Below are 15,242 nucleotides of genomic sequence, written 5' to 3'. Positions count from 1 at the left end.
TATCCTACAGTGCCACACCAGGTATGTTGTTGTTGTTATGTGTCGTGGAGTCATTTCTGACTCACAGAAACCTTGTATAGAGTTTCAGAGGAGTGACTGGTGGATTTGAACTGCCAACCTTGGACTGGTTGGTAGTTATGTGCTATGGAGTAAGTTCCAATTCATAGTGACCCTGTACAGGGTTTCTGAGGCTGTAAATCTTTACGGGAGCAGAAAGCCTCATCTTTCTCCCATGGAACAGCTGGTAGTTTCAAACTGCTGAACTTGTGGTTCGCAGCCCAATTCATAACCACTATGCTACCGTGGGAACACTGAATGGTTTAAAATTAAGAAACGTGTGCAACAAGGTTTTATTCTTTCACCATACTTATTCAACCTGTATGCTGACCAAATAATTCAAGAAGCTGAGTTCTATGAACAAAAACGTGGGATCAGGATAGAAGGAAGACTCATTAACAACCTGCAATATGCAGATGATACCTTGCTTGCTGAAAGTGAAGAGGACTTAAAACATTTACTGATGAAGATCAAAGAGCACAGTCTTCGGTATGGATTACATCTCAATGTAAAGAAAACAAAAATCCTCACCACTGGACCAATAAACAGCATTCGTATCAATGGGAGAAAAGATTGAAGTTGTCAAGGACTTCATTCATCTTGGATCAACTATCAACACTCATGGAAGCAGCAGTCAAATCAAACGACGTATTGCATTAAGCAAATCTGCTGCGCAAGACCTTTTTAAAGTGTTGGAAAGCAAAGATGTCAGCTTGAGGACTAAGGTGAGCCAGACCCAAGCCATGGTATTTTCAATAACCTCCTATGCATGTGAAAGCTGGACAGTGAATAACGAAGACTGTAGAAGAATTGATGCCTTTGAGTTACGGTGTTGGAGGAGAATATTGAAAGTGCCATGAGCTGCCAAAAGAACTAATAGATCCGTTTCAGAAGTGCAGCCAGAGTGCTTCTTGGAGGCCAGGACAGCCAAACTTCGTCTCTCATACTTTGGACATATTGTCAGGAGGGATCAGTCACTGGAGAGGGATATCATGTTTGGTAAGGTGGAGGTTCAGAGAAAAAGAGGAAGCCCCCCAGCGAGATGGATTGGTCAAGTGGCAGCATTTATGGACTCAAGCGTGGCAACAGTAGTAAGGTTGGCCCAGGATCGGGCAGTCTTTTGTTCTGCTGTGCATAGGGTTGCAATGAGTCGTCACCAACTCGATGGCACCTAACAACAACAACAACGCTACTGGAACTCCTTAGGACTACACCTGGCCAAATATACTTGTGGTGAAATTGTTAAGCATCAGCTGCTTATTGAAAGATTGGCAGTTCCAAACCATCAGCTGCCCTGTGGAAGAAAGATGTGGCAGCCTGCTTCCCTAAAGATTGTTGTCAAGAGCCATCAGGTCTATTTCGGACTTATAGTAACCCTGTATAGAGTTTCTGAGGCTTTTTAAATCTTTGCAGGAGCAGACAACCTCATTTTTATCTCGAAAAGAGACTGGTGGACTCGAACAGCCAACCTTGCTGTTCAAACCGACCTTGCGGTCCTGTGTATTATATAGCCTTGGAACCCTATGCTGCAGTTCTACACTGTCCTATGGGGTCGCTGTGAGTCAGAATCGACTCCAAGGCACACAGCAACACACCACTTTAGTATTTAATGTGAGGAGTCAAACCATAAAAAGTTCTTAGTTTGCATTAAAATTTTTGTAGTTGTTGAAAATGTTTTTAGTCTTCTTCCTGGCTTTTTCTTTCCCTTTTAAATGTAATTTTGTACACTTACATAATGAGGGTCAAAAACTCCACTTGAGTCAAAACAGTATAATTCAGAGTGTGAACCAAGGGCTAATACTGGTCCATGAAATTACTTGTTACTGGTTCCAATAAGAAAAATAAATTGAGAGAGAGTTAAAAAAAATATTTCCAGTACTTGGACAGAGTAGCTTCATGTTTGCTAAATCTAATAATAATAAAGACAATGAATGGGCTTGTGTTTGATATATCTTTAGCTCTTTATTTTTATTTTATTTTTGTAGCAATTTTGTATTGTATTTGACAAAATAACAATCTGTGACGGATTGGAAATTAAACAGATATACAAAAAAACCAACAACAAACCAAAATGGCTTACAATCGACAACTTGTTATTGCACCATAGTTTGACTAGTTCTGCACCATGAATTGTTGGCCAAGCTGTGCCCTAGTCTAGGGGACCAGCCAAAACTAAATGTGCTCTTGGATAAAGCACTGGACCGCAAAGTTGGTTTGAACTTCAAGGCCGGTGGTTCAAATTCACCAGCGACTCCTCTGAAACCCTATTCAGGGTTGCTATGAGTCAGAAGTGACTCGATGGCACTTAGCAACAGCAACAATAATAACTCTTTCCTGTAATAGCTTTTGGAAGCTAATGAGATTCTTTTCGCTAATGCTCTTTGGCCCTCCCCTAGACATGGGAGAAATTGTTAAACAGAATGACTTCATTTCAACTTAAAGAAGTGAATCCCTCTGTATGGACTCTAGAGAGAGAGAATTCTCAAACTCATCTCTTAGGAAGTGGATACAAGGGTTCTAGTTCTGCTTTACAAACAAAATGTAGCCATAGGGTCTTAATTTTCAACTCTAAGCAATTTGAAACTACCAGCTGTTCTATGGAGAATGATGAGGCTTTCTGCTCCCATAAAGATTTACAGCCTCGGAAACCCTGTACAGCGTTGCTATGAGTCGGAACCGACTCGATGGCACATAACAATGACAATAACAATCAATGTAGAGGAGTCCTGATGTGGCGCTGCGGGTTAATGTGCTGGACTGCAAAGTCAGTTTGAACTCGACAACACTTAGCAAAAACAACAACAATGAGTGTAACAGTAAAGCCTGTCCTGTGGAGACGCAGGTCTTGATTTTCTTTCTACATCATTAGGTATCCTCTCTGGGCCTCAGATTCCTTTCATAGGAAAAGATTTAACTAGATGATTGTTTGTTTCCCAAACTCTTGTCCAATAACCGCTTTCAGAGATGTTAAGTTTCACACACACACACACACACACACACACGCTCACCAAGAAAGCTCCTGTGGCTTAAATAATGCCAAAAGCCATTGCATGCTCTTATCCCTCTCCCTTCAAGGAGTGTTGGTGGTACTGTAGGATAAACAGTGGACTGCTAACCACAAGATCAGAAGTTCAAACCCACCAGCTGCTCCATGGAAGAAAGATGAGGCTTTCTGTTCTCATAAAGATTTACAGCCTCGGAAACTCTATACAGGGTTGCTATGAGTCAGAACTGAATTTGATGGCACCTAACAATAACAACATCCCTCTCCCTTGAAGCCCTCAGTTTCACACAGTGCAGTTACATATAAATGCTTTACTAGATCATCTAGTAAAGAAATAATGACTTTATCTAACACACTGATTTCAAATTTCCTTGGGTGATGAGCACGTTTTCTTCTTGTACATGCCCCTATAAGCAGTTCACAAGCAGTCTACTCTGAGAACCACTGACAGTCAGATTTCTAAGGTCCCTCATAGAGCAAGAGGGGTTGCTGCTCTCCATGCCTCAGTGTGGAGAGGATCAATAGGAAGGCAGGTGTTAAGTGATGGCAAGCCCCCAAGATCTGCATTCAAGCCCTTACTTTTTGGAACTAAGTTACAGTTTCTAAACGCAGTAATTGTCCGAAGCTGGAAGAACTTAAGTCTTCTCAGATGAGCATGTGAATGAATGAAGGGAGGTGAACAAAAACAAACAAACAAACAGATGAGGTCTGATAGGAGTGCAGCCGGATAAGAAACTCAAAAAAGGAACCGTAAATTAAAGTTTATTCCAGCTATAATGCAGGTTATTCTGACTTTAAGGTAGCATTACATGGCATACTTCTGAGTCCATTCCTGAGATATTCTGTTGTACTGATCTCTGTCTGTTTTATAGATTCGTTCAATATCTGGCACTAGGGGTTCATCTGGGTTCGTTTCACATTTGTTGTTGTTGTTAAGCACTGTGGAGTTGGTTCCGACTCATAGTGACCCTGAATAGGGTATCCGAGACTGCAAATCTTTATGAGAGTAGAAAGCCTCATCTTTCTCCTGCGGGACATCTGGTAGTTTTGAACTGCCGACCTTGAGGTGAGCATCCCGATCTGTAACCACTACGCTACCAGAGCTCCTTTCGGATCACATAGCAGTGAACAAATGGATAAAAGGACTTTAGAAATAGTTAAAGCAGGAGACTGCTGTGGTCTTACAATATCAAGACAACTGCTGCCATTACTGTTAATAATTTGGATGATAAATTCTTGTTGTAAATGCAACCTTAGGTGGTTTGAAGGGGTAGTCAGTAGGAAAATGAATTGTCAAAAAGAATACACTGCCTTGATATGGGCTGTCATTAGGCCCCATAATTGTGGCTTGCCAATGAAACATATCATCCCCAACTGGACCTGCAGAACATTGTGCTTGAGGGTCACGGGCCAAATCACTAAATTCCTTATTAATCCGTTTCAGCGACATCATCTGTGCTTTTCGTCTGGCTATACACTATATCTCGGTGTGCGCTCCAGTGTCTGTCCAAACTCCAAACTCTAGATTACCTGGGCGGCAGGAAAAATTGTCTCTTCGTCTCACACCAACTCTGCCAGACACAGGCGCCTTTCCCTTCTTTCTTCTCTTTTTCTTCCTTTTCTTTTTAACCACCTTCTCTGTCACCCAAGTTAGCATGTGTCTACACTCTACCCAATGAATAATTCTCCCTTCCTTTTCCCTCCTGGCAACCATCATAGAAAATTTATTATAGGATGAAAACCTTTTCTTGAATTTTTGTAATAGTGATCCTTTACAATATCTGTCCCTTAGTGATTTACTATTTTAACTCAGCATAATGTCTTACAGTTTCTTCCATGTTATGGGGTGTTTTTCAGAGTCATTGTTGTTCTTCAGTGTTGCGTACTATTCCATTGTGTGTGTGTGTATACCAACATTTTCTCAACTATTCTTTTGCTGATGGCTGTCCAGACTGGTCTCTATCTTTTTACTATTGTAAATAATGCAGCAGTGAACATGGGTGTGCATATATTTATTAGTGTTATGGTTCTTATTTATTGAGGATACGTACCAAGTAGAGAGATTGCTAGATCATACGATAGTTCTATTTCCAACCTTCTGAGAAAGTGCCATTTTGTTTTTCACAGAGGTTGCATCATTTTACAGTTCCACCACCAGTGTTGTTGTTAACTGCCTTCGAGTTCATTATGACCCATAATGACCTTGTATAGGGTTTCAGAGGAGAAGCTGGTGAGCTTGAACCACTGACCTTGCAGTTCAAAGCAACTTTGCAGTCCAGCACATTAGCCTACAGCGCCACACCAGGACTCCATCACCAGTATGTTGTTGTTGTTGTTAAGTGCTGTCGAGTCGGTTCCGACCCATAGTGACCCTGTACAGGGCTTCCGAGGGTATAAATCTTTACGGGAGTTGAAAGCCTCATCTTTCTCCCACGGAGCGGCTGGTAGTTTCGAACCGCTGACCTTAAGGTTCGCAGCCCGATTTGTATAGGGGGGTCTTAAACTCTCCATACCCTCTCCACCATTTGTTATTTTCTGTTTTTAACTGCTATTAATGCTGGGATATTGTTGCTCTGGTTTTCATCTCTCTAATGGCTAGTGCCTGGTGCAGCGCTGTGGATTAATGCGTCAGACTGCAAAGAAATTTGAACTGCAAGGTCGGCAGTTCAAGCTCACCTGCTGCTCCTTGGAAACCCTATACAGGCTCACTATGGGTCGGAATTGATTCCACGGCACTTAACAACAACAATGGTGAGTGGTCGTGAGTATTTCTTCATACTTTACTTGGCAGTCTGAATGTCTTCTTTGGTAAAATGTGTATTCATGTCTTCGGCCCTTTTTTTTTTTTTTTTTTAAGTTTTTATTGTGAATTGAGTGATAGTTTACATGGGAGAACATCAGCTTTACCCTTATCCTATCATATTTCGTTTCATTGCAGTGATTACAATCCCCTCCATGCATCATCATTCAACAGTATTTGCTTCTATTCCCTCTCTTTTATTTATTTATTTATTTTTGGATGTACACCAGAACACTCAGGAATATACAATCATTCAAACACCCAAAGGGCATAGGCCACCATCACACATCCCGTCTCCCTCCACCTCCCCCAACTGCTCCATCTCTCCATGTCATCATCTCTGCCTCTGTCCATTTTAAAATTGGATTTTTTTCTTCTTATTGAAATGTTGAAGTGTTCTATAAACTTTAAACAGTAATCCTGTTTCTGACATGTCACTGCCAACATTTTTTTCCCTAGTCTGTGTGTTCTCTTTTTACTCTTGGTGAAATCTTTTGATGCACATGAATGTCTAACTTTTTGGAAGTTCCAGTCATCTATTTGATCTTCTGCTGTTTGATAATATAGTTATGCCATGGATCAGAGAACCTAAGTTTGTGCCTATTTTTTCATTGATGATCTTTATAGTTCCAGCTTTTGCACTTAGGTCTGAACTCATGTTGAGTTCATTTTTGTACATAGTGTGGAATATGGATCTTGTTTCATTCTTCTTAAAATGGATCTCCAGTTTTGCCAAAACTCTTTGTTGAAGAGACTATCTCTTCCCCATTTAATGTGTTTTGGTCCTTTGTCAAAGATGGATATACTTCGGAGTTCTCAATTTTGTTCATTTGATCTAGGTGTCTTTCATCGTACTAGTACCAGGATGTTTTGATTACTATGGCTATTTAGTAGATTTTGAAATGGAGAACTGATAGGCCTACTATTTTGTTATTCTTCTGCAGGGCTTTGCTTATTTGGGGTCTCTTTCCTTTCCATATGAAATTGATTAGTTTTTCCATCTCTTTAAGCAATGATGTTGGAATCTGGATTGGGATTACATTATAATCTATAGATTGTTTTGGGTAGTGTTGACATTTTCACAATGTTAAGTCTTTCTATTTATGTGTATGGTATGTTCCTCCATTTTTGTAGGTCTCTTTTGGTTTCTTGTAGAAGTGTTTTATAGTTTTCTTTCTACAGATCTTTTCTCCCCCTTCTGGTTAGGTTTGATCATAAGTATTTCATCTTTTGGGTGACTATTGCACTTGGTATTGTTTTTCTGATTTCCTTTTCAGAAGTCTTGTTACTAGTATAAAGGAATCCAAGTGATTTTTATATGTTGACCTTATACCGTGCCACTTTACTGACACTTTCAATGAGTTTCAATCATTTTCTTGCTGAGTCTTTGGGATTTTCTAAGTATAGGATCATGTCATCTGCAAATAGAGAGAGGTTTATTTCTTCTTTGCCAATTTGGATGCCTTTAATTTCCCTTTCTTGTCTTATAGCTCTGGCGAAGACTTCCAGCACAATATTGAATAGGAATGGTGATAAAGGGCATCCTTGTCTGGTTCCTGTTTGCAAGGAGAATAGTCTCAGTTTCTTCTCATTGAGAGTGATATTGAATGTTGGTTTTGGATATATACCCTTAATTATGTTGATAAATATCCCTTCTGTTCTTATTTTGTTGAGTGTTTTTATCATAAATGGGTGTTGGATTTGGTCAAATGCCTTTTCTTCATCAATTGATATGATCATGTGTTTTTTCCCCTTTGTTTTATTTATGTGGTAGATTATGTTGATTGTTTTTCTAATATTGAATCATCCCTGCATACTTGATATGAATCCCACTTGATCATTATGTATTATTTTTCTGATATGTTTTTGGATTCTACTGGCTAGTACTTTGTTGAGGAATTTTGCAGAGGGATAGTGGTCTATAATTTTGTTTTTCAGTGATGTCTTTGACTTGTTTTGGTATTGGGGTGATGCTTGCTTCATAAAATTAATTTGGAAGTTGTCCATCCTTTTCGATATTCTGGAATAGATTGAGTATAATTGTCAGCTCTTCTCTGAATGTTTGGTAGAATTCAACAGTAAAACCATTTGGGCCCATATATTTTTGTTGTTGTCAGAAATTTTTTAATTACTTGATCCATTTCTTATTTTGTTATAAGCTTGTTCAAGTTTTCTACTCCAGTCTGTGTTAGTTTAGGTGGGTCATGTGTCTCTAGAAATTTCTCCAGTTCTTCTAGATTTTCAAATTTGTTGGAGTACGATTCTTTGTAGATTCTGTTATCATCCTATTATATATATACATACATATATATATATATATATATGTGTGTGTGTATTATCCTATTATATCTATTATAAATATAAGCATTTGGACATCTGAAGACAAAATTTGGACTTATACTTGCAACCATCAGTTAGAAAATTGATGCTTATAGTTTTCCTGGATTCTCAAGCACCAGTATTGGGACACTATCAGGAAAAAGATTCGACAATCCAGAGTGCTCATTACAGTGAGATGCTCAATGAAGAGCTGAAGCTTAAACTTGGGTTTAAACTCAGAGGACTGCTATCTAAGGGTGTTGTGATCTTGTATGACAATACACGTCCACACACTTCTGCCCACACTGTTGACATTCTGCAAAACCCTCATTTTGAGGTGTTAAAGCATTCTCCCTACAGTCCAGATCTTGCTCCATTGGACTTTCATCTGTTTGGTCCCCTGAAAGCAGCCCTTTGATGATGAAGACACGTGGCTCACAGCTCAGCCTAAAACATTGTTTCAGTAAGGGAATATAAATGTTTATTGGCAGATGAACAAAGTGTGTTGAAACCAAGGAGATTATGTCAAAAAATGATGTATTTGTCTTTTCTAAAAGCTGATTAAAATAAATTCTATAGCCAGAGTGCAGATAATTTTTTATTCACCCTTGTATAAAGTGTGACTTGACTAATGTCACCACTGGGCAGTCTGGATGTTAGAGTGATGGGTTCTGTTATCTCTCTGAGATGAGTAGGCAGGAAATACTCTGGGAAGAACTGACATGAATGGGAATAGCACACATACCACCAAACATTGAACTAGAGCCCAGGAGCCCATAGGGACAGAGGTGTAGATCCCACAAAGCAGACCAAAGAACCTGAACAATGGTGCTCTTGGGGGACACCTGCCTTTTCCTGTGCTGAGTAAGGCTTATGCCCATTTGTGGGTTGGTTGGTTTCTGTTCTGAGAGAACAAGGGCCTTCGGAGTTTTGACTAAAATTTAGAGACACTGATTACCCAATGGAAATGGACTACACCCTTGAGAAAGAAGAAGCGGAGCAAATATCTCTAGAAATAGCTGGGGACAAAGCAAGTTAGAGAAAATGGGACTAGGAGCCCTTTAGGCTAGGGGCCTTGCTCAAAAGACATTGCATCAGGATTTCTATATAGGAAAACAATGGAAAATGAGACACTCTAGATATGTCCTCATTTCCCTACAACAATATTAGTCATTGGGATCTGTGATGTTGTGGATCCTGAGGGCTTTCCAAGTGTCCTCCACACTTCTTCTTCTTCTTCTTTTTATATAATAAACACCTTTAATACATGTGTTGGATATGAAGGAGGGGTTTTAGTTGCCTTTCCAGCCCTTGATTTTCCTCAGATAGAACTCCAGCTCCTTGCCCTCTAGAAGACAGTCTTTTGTTCAACCACCCTGGCCTGGTCTTGAAGCGATACATGCAGAAACTCCCCTGCTGGAACTGCTCCTCCAAAAGACTGCTGATTTTTGCATTATTTTTCCTTTCATCATATTTTTTCTGAATTTTCTTTGATCGTTTTTTGTTTCATATCTCTTACAATTCAGGAGTCAATTTAGCTCCCTTTTTGCGGCCCAGAGGCAGTGCACAGTGGGGCTCGTACCACTGCCCAGACGGTGTGCTGTCAATGAGCACGGTGCAGTTCTTCACTAAGGACTTAGTGCGGACCGCTCATTACTGGATGCACTATAGACAACATCCACGATCTTTGTTTTCTGAGTACAACACTCAGAGCCCACATCCAGCCTCAGGGCCCAGTACTTCTTGTTGCCTCCTCTAACATGTACTGTGCGTATGTGGCGAGGACCATCTTATGATACGGCTTTCTCTTGCCCCCGGTCTTGAGGTGCTTGTGCCATTTGTCCAGGGAGATGCCCATCGCTCGGCGCTGGCTGAAAAGAGAAAATGCCCTCCTCACTTCTTTTATGTGATAAGATCTTCAAACTTACCATTTGGAGTAATATACAGTTTCCTGAGAGCCTTGAAGGGGACTTCATCACTTAGAAAATTATGAAAGACACATCTATATTATTAAATCCAAACTTCTGAGAACACTGTTTCTCAAAATCAGCTTCCAAACAACCTGGTGAATAAGACGGACATTAAAAGTTGAAGACCGCTGACCCAGGTACTACAAGGTTAGTACTGGAAGTAGGTGGTCAGGTGGGGACAGGCAGCTGGACTGCATAGCCTGGTTGCCCCCAAGTTTCACTTTCCAGTGAGATTTTCTTACATTGTTCCCAGTGTTCCTGTCCCCATAGAGCCCTTTTAAATGCTGGTTCAAGTATGGACAAAAAACTCTCCCCAAATCCCTCAGGCACAACTGTGGCAATTTGGTACTTTGAAGAGACGCTTAAATACTGAGAAAACAGTAAAAAAGCAGAAACGAGTAAAAGACAGACCGAGTCACTGGTTTGGGCCACCTAGCCAATATTTATAAGAGAAGGAAGACTTCCTGGAGGACGAGGGATTTATGTTAAAACCTATGGGGTGGATGAGTAGGTGTTAGCCTGAAGCGTGATAGAGTAGGGCGAGGAGAGGAGAGAGTTTTAACAGAAGGGGCAGATGTGCAGTAGCTCTGAGGCATCAAAAACATGCATATTTAAAGAATGGAGAGTAGGTTGCAGGGCTTACCTACAACTTTCTCCATCCCTTCTGGCTTCTATTGTGAGAACAGCTCAGCTCCCTTTACCTGGTTCCTGACTATCTATACTGAAGGGCACAGTGAAGAATTTCGCCTTTCAGGGGAGACTCCTCCCTCCACTTGGAAAGAGGGCTTTGGTTTCTCCAAGCCTAACACTAGGACCTATTAGCGATTGAGTGGAAAGCACAAGATGCTGGCAGAGTAGAAGAAAAGCATACGAAAAAATGAAGTCAATTGATTGTCTATTAAATTTTGGGTTATAGTCCCAGTCAACAGGTCAGAAGAAAATTATGTTGTAGTCATATATGAACATATATGCAATGAATATCTACATAAGGAGTCCTGGTGTGTCGCTGTGGGTTAATGTTCTGGACTGTAAGGTTGGTTTGAACTGCAAGGTCAGCAGTTCAAGCTCACCAGCTGCTCCTTGGAAACCCTATACAGGGTCACAATTGGTCAGAACCAAATCAACGCATTTAACAACAACTATATATATAAAATCACTACGCTACCAGTAGTTCGAAACTACCAGCTGTTCCACGGGAGAAAGATGAGGCGTTCTGCTCCCGTAAAGATTTACAGCCTCAGAAACCCTGTGCAGGGTCACTATGAGTCGGAACTGACTCCACGGTACTTAACAATAGCTGCTCCTTGGAAACCCTATACAGGGTTGCTATGGATAAGAACCAACTCGACGGTATTTAACAACAACAATTCTTGTGTTGATGTCCTGGTGCGATAAGATAAACACTGGACTGCTAACCACAAGGTAGGCAGTTCAAATCCATCAGTGGATCCTTGGAAACCCTATACAGCATTGCTATGAGTCAGAACAAACTTGATAGCACCTAACAACAACATTTTTGTGTTCAATGTTAAACTTTTACTTAACTGCAGAAATTTAAAATGTATCACTATTTTTCTGTTAGGGGTCATCGAGTCGGTACCAACTCAATGATCCTATGCACAACAGAACAAAACACTGCCTGGTCCTAACCTCACACTCATTGCTACATTTGTGGTCATCGCTGCTGCCACTTGGCCAATCCATCTCACTGAGAATCTTCCTCTTTTTCTCTGACCTTCCATCTTACCAAACATGATATCCTTCTCCAGTAACTGGTCCCTCCTGACAGTATGTCCGAAGTATGAGAGATGAAGTCTGGCCATCCTGGCTTCCAGGGAGCATTCTGGTATTTTTCTAGCATCTTAATATTCTGGACCCTTAGAGATATGATGCTGTGCTTCTCTAGAAATCCTCCCTGGTTATGCAAACTGACAAATACTGGAAGGAGGCTGACCTCCACATCTCTCAGGGGAGACCTGAGTCTACCACCCAGATCCCACTTGTGAAAATTTCCAGAATAGGTGGGAAAGTAAACTGATCATAACTGCTAATTAGTTGCTGTTGTTGTTTAGTGCCATCAAGTTGATTCTGACTCCTAGCGACACTAGATAGGGTTTCTAAGAAGCAGCTGGTGAGCTTGGATCACCGACCTTGTGGTTCAAACTGACCTTGCGATCCAGTGCTTTATCCCACAGCGCCACACCAGGACTCTAAGAAATGACATAGATTCTTACCTGGTTCCACATCTGTTGCACAGGACTAGAGGAGAGGAAGTAGGGGGGATGAATGGAAGACCTAAGGCTTAAAGTTTGGTTATTTCTGAGATTACTTAGTCCACATTCCCCATCATGAAATGAGAGCATTTAAAAAACAGAATATAGGAGCAAAGGTCCAATAGTTCCCAAAACAGGTTCTCTTGGGAATGTCTTGGTGACTATAGATACAAGAGAGCCAAGTGGAAAATCTCTCCCAGTCAGCCTACTGGGCGTGCCTGGAAGCTTGTATGTTCCTTGATATTAGCAATGACAACATTCTCGGCACACTATAAAACAATCCCTGTCTATTCTGGAGAGTCACTGTTGCAAAAAATATTTAAGTGACTCTTACAGGTTCTCTTTGCTTTACGGAAAACAATTATGAAATCCCAAGAAGGGCTTCGTCTGTCAGTTTGTCGTACTGTGGTGGCTTGTGAGTTTCTATGATTCTGGAAGCTATGCCACCGGTATTTTAAAAACCATCAGGGTCACCCATGGTGGACAGGTTTCAGATGAGCTTCCAGACAAAGACAAACTAGGAAGAAGGAGTGATGAACTACTTCCAAATATTTCATCACTGAAAACCTTATACATAGCAGAGAAACACAGATATAGTGCCAGAAAATGAGACCCTCAGGTTGGAAGGCACTCAAATTGCGACTGGGGAAGAGCTGCCTCCTCAAAGTAGAGTTGACCGTGATGACGCAAATGGAGTAAAGCCCGTGGGAGTAAAGCCCATAGGACCTTCATTTGAGGATGGGGCACAACTCAAAATGAAGAAAAACAGCTGTAAACATCCATTAATAATCAGAACATAGAATGTACGAAGTATGATTCTAGGAAAATTGGAAATTGTCAAAAATGAAATGGAACGCATAAACACCGATATCATAGGCTTTAATGGACTGGTATTAGCCATTTTGAATCTGACAACCACATGGTTTACTATGCCAGCAATGACAAATTGAAGAGAAATGCTGTTGCATTCATCGTCAAAAAGAACATATCCAGATCAGTCATGAGGTACAACGTTCATTGTCTGTGATAGGATAATATCCATGCGCCAACAGGGAAGCCCAGTTAATACCACTATTATTCAAATTTATGTACCAACCACTAACACAGTGAGGATGAAATAGAAGAATTCTACTAACTTCTTCAACCCAAAATTGATCAAACATGCATTCAAGATGTATTGATCATTACTTGTGATTGGAATGCAAAGTTTCGGAACAAAGAGGAAGGATCAGTAGTTGGAAATATGGCCTTGGTGAGAGAAATTATGCTGGAGATAGAATTCTGCAAAATCAATGATTTGTTCATTTCAAATACCTTATTTAGATAGCATAAGAGATGATTATACATATGGAATACATAGAAATCAAATTGACTACATCTACGGAAAAAGACAATGGAAAAGTTCCATAACATCAGTCAAAACGAACCCAGGGGCAGATTGTGGAACAGACTATTAGCTGCTCATATGTAAATTCAAGCTGAAGTTGAAGAAAATGAAAACAAATCCACAAGAGCCAAAATTTGACCTTGAATATATCCCACCTGAATTTAGACATCATCTGAAGAACAGATTTGATACATTAAACACTAAAGACTGAAGACCAAAAAAATTGTGGGATGACATCAAGAACATCATACAGGAAGAAAGCAAGAGGTCATTAAGAAGACAATAAAGAAGGAAAAGGTCAAAATGGATGTCAGAAGAGACACTGAAACTTGCTCTCCAGCGCAGAGATGCTAAAGCAAACGGAAGAAATGAGGAGGTACAAGAGCTGAACAGAAAATTTCAAAGGTCAGCTCCAGAAGACAAAGTCAAATATTACAACAAAATGTGCAAAGATCTGGAATCAGAAAACCAAAAAGGAAGAACGCACTCGGCATTTCTCAAGCTGGGGAAACTGAAGAAAAAAATTCAAGCTTCAACTTTCGTTATTGAAGGATTCTCTGGGCAAATTATTGAATGAGCAGAAAGTATCAAAAGAAGATGGTAGGAACACACAGAGTCATTGTACCAAAAGGAAATGGTTGATGTTCAACCATTTCAAGAGCCAATGATACTGAAGGAAGAAGTGCAAGGTGCATTTGAAGGCATTGACAAAGAACAAAGCACCGGGAATTGACGGAATACAAGTTGAAATCTTTCAACAAACTGATGCAATACAGGAGGCACTCATGCACTATGCCAAGAAATTTGGAAGACAACTATCTGGCCAACTGATTGGAAGAGATCCATATTTGTGCTTATTCCAAAGAAAGGTGATCCAATGTGGAAATCATCGGACAATATCTTTGATATCCTATGCGAGTAAAGTTGTACTAAAGGTAATACAGAAATGGCTGCAACCATACATTGACAGAGAACTTCCAGAGGTTCAAGCTGAATTCAGAAGAAGACGTGGAACGAGGGATATCATTGCTGATGTCCGTTGGATCTTGGCTGAAAGCAGAGAATATCAGAAAGATGTTTACCTGTGCTTTATTGACTTCGCAAAGGCTTTCAGTTGCGTGGATCATGACAACCTATGGACAACATTGAGAAGTATGAGTATTCCAGAACACTTAAATTGTGCTCATGAGGAATCTGTACCTGTACTAAGAGGCAGTTGTTCAAACAGACCATGGGAACACTGGATGGTTTAAAATTAAGCAAGGTGCATGACAGGGTTGTATTCTTTCACCATACTTATTCAACCTGTATGCTGAACAAATTATCCGAGAAGTTGGGTTATATGAAGAAAAATGTGGCATCAGGATTGGAGGAAGACTCATTAACAACCTGTGATATGCAGATGATACAAGCTTGCTTGCTGAAAGTGAAG

The 15,242-nt window shown here is 40.4% G+C and overlaps 2 pseudogenes; both read right to left on the bottom strand.

Moving 5' to 3' along the window:
• Positions 1 to 3,866: 3,866 nt before the first annotated feature.
• Positions 3,867 to 4,511, bottom strand: LOC102814961 (annotated as a pseudogene).
• Positions 4,512 to 9,472: 4,961 nt separating this feature from the next.
• LOC102819877 overlaps positions 9,473 to 15,242 on the bottom strand; it is a 19,141-nt pseudogene continuing 13,371 nt past the window's right edge.

The sequence above is a fragment of the Chrysochloris asiatica genome, unplaced genomic scaffold (genome assembly GCF_000296735.1).
Source record: "Chrysochloris asiatica unplaced genomic scaffold, ChrAsi1.0 scaffold00498, whole genome shotgun sequence".
Taxonomy (NCBI): Eukaryota; Metazoa; Chordata; class Mammalia; order Afrosoricida; family Chrysochloridae; genus Chrysochloris; species Chrysochloris asiatica.
Note: the sequence above shows the minus strand (reverse complement) of the source record. Positions and strands in the feature narration are given on the sequence as shown.